Source organism: Sinocyclocheilus anshuiensis, unplaced genomic scaffold (genome assembly GCF_001515605.1).
Source record: "Sinocyclocheilus anshuiensis isolate Anshui unplaced genomic scaffold, SAMN03320099.WGS_v1.1 scaffold846, whole genome shotgun sequence".
In the NCBI taxonomy this organism is placed as follows: Eukaryota; Metazoa; Chordata; class Actinopteri; order Cypriniformes; family Cyprinidae; genus Sinocyclocheilus; species Sinocyclocheilus anshuiensis.
The window spans coordinates 841,869-846,079 of record NW_015540906.1 but is presented as its reverse complement, the minus strand read 5'-3'; the positions used below and the strand labels follow the sequence as shown (position 1 = coordinate 846,079).

Below are 4,211 nucleotides of genomic sequence, written 5' to 3'. Positions count from 1 at the left end.
CATTCCTGCCTGCCTCACAAAGACCTACGGCAGCAAGTCATAACACTTCCTGACAGGCTATGGGAGTAGCGGTCGGCGTGTCTGCCAGAGAGGGAGGCGGGATAGGCAGGCACAGACGGGAGAAGGAGAGGGGGAGGGGAAAGTGTGCATGCTTTTCTTTTTTCTTTACTACCAACGTTTCCATCCCAGATGTACTGAGAAACGCAATAAAGTCGCAAGAGAGAAAAGGGGTGGGGAAAAGCTAAATGCATCTCTTAAATCCACATACCGTCACTCGTCTTAAAACATCCTGTTGCTTTAAAAAGTCGCTACTGGAGAGGAAAAATAACACAGCGAACAGACATATGCTGAATCACTTGAAACTCCACTGAATCACTTGGAAACCCATGCTGAACATGTTCAAGCAGAAAGAAAGTTCAAATAAATAGATGTGCTTTTATATAGTTAAAAATACACAGTGTCAGCGCAAAAACTGCCACCGTTAGGCTACAAAAACAAATCAAACATTCTGTAATATCCTCCCAATCTATCAATGGTAAACTAATTTCAAGGACGTCTGAGCTGGTATATGTAACAAAGACTCATTCATTTGCTAAGGAAATGGGCCACATGAGAAATAACAGAACATTCCCAGAGACGGCCCTTAAATGAGGGCATGATGACCTCAAAACACATACTTACTGCTTCAATTCAGCATTAAATTGATCAAATTTGGTGTCCGCATCATAATCTTATTTCTCAGCCTAAAGTACAAGATGTTACTGGTAACATCTAAACTGGTAAGTTTACATACTGGTAAAAAATGTATAGCCTGAATGCACTGTAAGTCGCTTTGGATAAAAGCGTCTGCTAAATGCATAAATAAATAAATAATAAATAATAAAATATGTTGGCAAACTGCAAATTGGTTACAAATGGCTCAGGGTTTTAGCGCATTGCTATGCATTTGCTAGTACCCAAGTTAAAATAGCCGACCATCACTTGGGCACTAGATATGGCACCTTTTTGCCTATTTCACGTAATCGTAAGTCTTTATGAAAAGCAATGGCACAACTCTCATAATTTAGGTTATGGGAAGTTGCATGGCAACACAAACGTAAGCTCATTAACGATCACATTTAGATATCAATGTGTATTCAGCAGAAACTTGGCCACACCTTAATGAACAACAGTGTGAACTATGTTGTTTTTCACATGCAATGAGGTTAGCCAATCTCATTTACATATAACCATCTATGCAACACACTCATTGTACGACATGCAACCTACATTTTTGCAAAACCCCAAAAACATACCTATTACAAACAATTGACTTCAGTCTCCAGCTGAAATGAACACTAGTTGCAGTAAAACTTCCCAACAACTTTGATTCTGAAACTTATTTTATCACTTTTACCATAGTGCATGATTTGTAAAATAATAAATTACGACATCTGCTTCACATAACCAGCTCTGTAAGTATGGTTTTTCTGAAGTAAACTTGCTCGGTAACTCACCTGGTATAGTGCTGCGGTACATGAAACACAAGTCACGATAAAAGAGCTCAAAGACTTGTAGAAGCAAACTAAAATGGCATCATTGCATCTGCACGTGTTTTTATCTCACTTTTACTTTTACTAACACTATTGGTTAGGTTTAGGGCCGGGTTTAGTGTAAGTGGCAAGTAAGTAGCATTAACATTTTAGCACCACTCACTAGATACTTACAACAACCAGTGTAATAAAACACTAGCAAACTCTCAAACAAAATCATCATGTTTGTAATGTTGTTTAATAATACTGGTTGCACATAAATTCCACAATTAACCAAAAGCGTTTTTGGTGCAAGAATACTTGACTAATATTGTTAAAAAATATAAGGTCTTACAGGAGCTTTGCACACATTGCATACATTACAAACATTTCTAGACAGAAGTGAAAGATTGCTTTCATTATGTCTAAATGTGTTACCAGACCACTGAGGAATTCTATGAGATTCTGACATTCCTGAAGATCAGGTTACAGCACAACACAACACAACACATCACCTGTTAAACAAGTCAGATCTTGAACATCAGGAACGTTCGGTTTTAAGAGGCAGAATTGTAGTGGAAAAATACACTTCAAGGTGATCCGCTGAGATCACAGTTTGGTTGCTTCTTCAAACTCCACAATGGCAAAATGACAAATCAGATGTTAAAGCACTCTCATCTCTGTTGTTCACAAAAATAGCTGAAACTTAGCATCTTGCTGCCTGAGGACAAATCATTTGGAGTGTGAAGGAGCAGAACAAAGCCTACTTCAGTGCAAACAGTGAAGACAGGTGTTCACTTACAGGTCCTTTTGTAAACTCAATCTGAAATGCACACGGGACATTTACTGAGGCGAGAGAGACATGATTTTATATTCTGTATGTAAACCAAGGAATAACAGCCTGGCCGGCTGAATAGAAACAAGGCTCACCTGTCAAGAACATGTCCAGGTCGTATTTTAACCCAGGAAAAATGTAAGCCATTTATTAAAATAAATTTAGTAAGCACAAAATAATAATATTTACCTTAAGTATTAATTCAATACTAATTCATATCTAACTGAATTTATTTGCTTGCATTTTTATTTTTATTTTTTTTTTTAACTGTCCCTCCGTCTATTCCGTACCTAATTGTTGGACTGTGATTAATTTATGCAGATTTAAAAAAAAAAAAAGAAAAAAAAGTAGAAGTATTTTTGTAAATTTCTGTAATGATTTTAAAAATGAAAATAAGAATCATAAGAAAATAATGACAACTACTAATTATTACCGATAAAAACAAGTGAATGCATTACAGTTAGGGATGGGTATCGTTAAGGTTTTAACGGTATTACTACTCTTACCGATACTGCTTATCGATTCTGTACTTTAACCTGGCCGATACCGATTAATCAACCGATAGTTTTAAAATTGATACTGAACAAAAACTAAAATAGTGCTTTATTAACAAAAACAGTACTGAACCATACTAGTAGTAGTAGCAAAAATAATAATAATAGTAAATGTTGAAATTACCACACTCTAACAAGGAACAATACTTACACAGCTTTCATTAATCTTAATGCCTAAATGGACTCTTATTTTAAAGTGTTACCATTTCATTTCAACTGTCATGCTTAAAGATGCACATCTTTAAATATATACACAAAGGCTATAGCATTAAAATTATATACATATGGATATTGTATGTATACTCTCACACTTTAAATGCTTCTATTCTTGAACACTTGATGATTATCTAATCAAAATAAAAGTGCAGCACTGAGTCTAGGAGAACTCACCGGTATCACACACACTCAGGACGGGTGACAGCATGCCCAGGAGACTACAGGCTGTCATTAAGGCTAAGGGTTGCCCGACTAAGTATTCATAGTTGTGTAAATACTGTCATACTAACAGCTGTCTGAAAAATGTTGGGGTGATTGTAATCCATTACATACCTTTCTATCAAAATTATCTAACATTATCAAGATGAATTTGTTCTGACACAGTTTAACTCTGAGTTCTTGTAATATTTTATTACCATTTTCGAAACTATAGCGAATAAACTGTGATCATGTGAGAAATGTTGAAGGGGTCTGAATAAATTTTGGTTTGACTGTAACTTTCAGTGAACTGTAACCTGGTCAGCTATTTAGATGTGCATTAAATATAAATAAATAGTTAAAAAGAAGTAAATATTATGATCACTACAATGCACTTAACATTTGATTTTCTGTATATCTGTTTACAAATTATGTGTTATATATTATATCACTAGCCCTGAAACCACCTGACCTCAGAAGTCTATGCTAAATTAATAAGATTATATCCAAAAATCTTTAAACTATAGACTAACATATACACTAGCAAGTACCAAAAATAAAAGTATCGGTATCGGGCGAGTACTGGAAAAAGTGGTATTGGTGCATCCCTAATATATATGACTGACAAATTAAGAGCTGAATTAACATTGTTTTATATTCTGAAATGTAAAATAATTATTAAATGCTTTATGCTTTATTATTTTTTAATGATTAATGCTTATTAAAGCTATAAAGTTATTCAGATTAAGAGCAGATTTGCATTTTGATGGTCCAAGCGCCAGTCTGTCACTTTAAGACAATATATTGACACACATCGGATTTTCTCCCAACTGTTCTCCTCCACTTAAAACATAAACTGTGTTTAAGTAAATACTCTCCAAATGGCCGGCTTGGAGA

General features: G+C 35.0%; 1 protein-coding gene across 2 annotated transcripts in view; it reads right to left on the bottom strand.

The window, feature by feature from the left end:
• LOC107689143 (plastin-3-like) overlaps positions 1-4,211 on the bottom strand; it is a 30,928-nt gene that overhangs the window by 20,132 nt on the left and 6,585 nt on the right. Inside the window, exon 1 of one of the 2 annotated variants that reach the window (XM_016487059.1) lies at positions 269-348. The exons of the other annotated variant lie outside the window; for it this stretch is intronic. The gene's annotated coding sequence lies outside the window, so the exon portion shown is untranslated. Of the gene's footprint in view, positions 1-268; positions 349-4,211 lie in introns of those variants that run through there. 2 annotated transcript variants of the gene reach the window in all.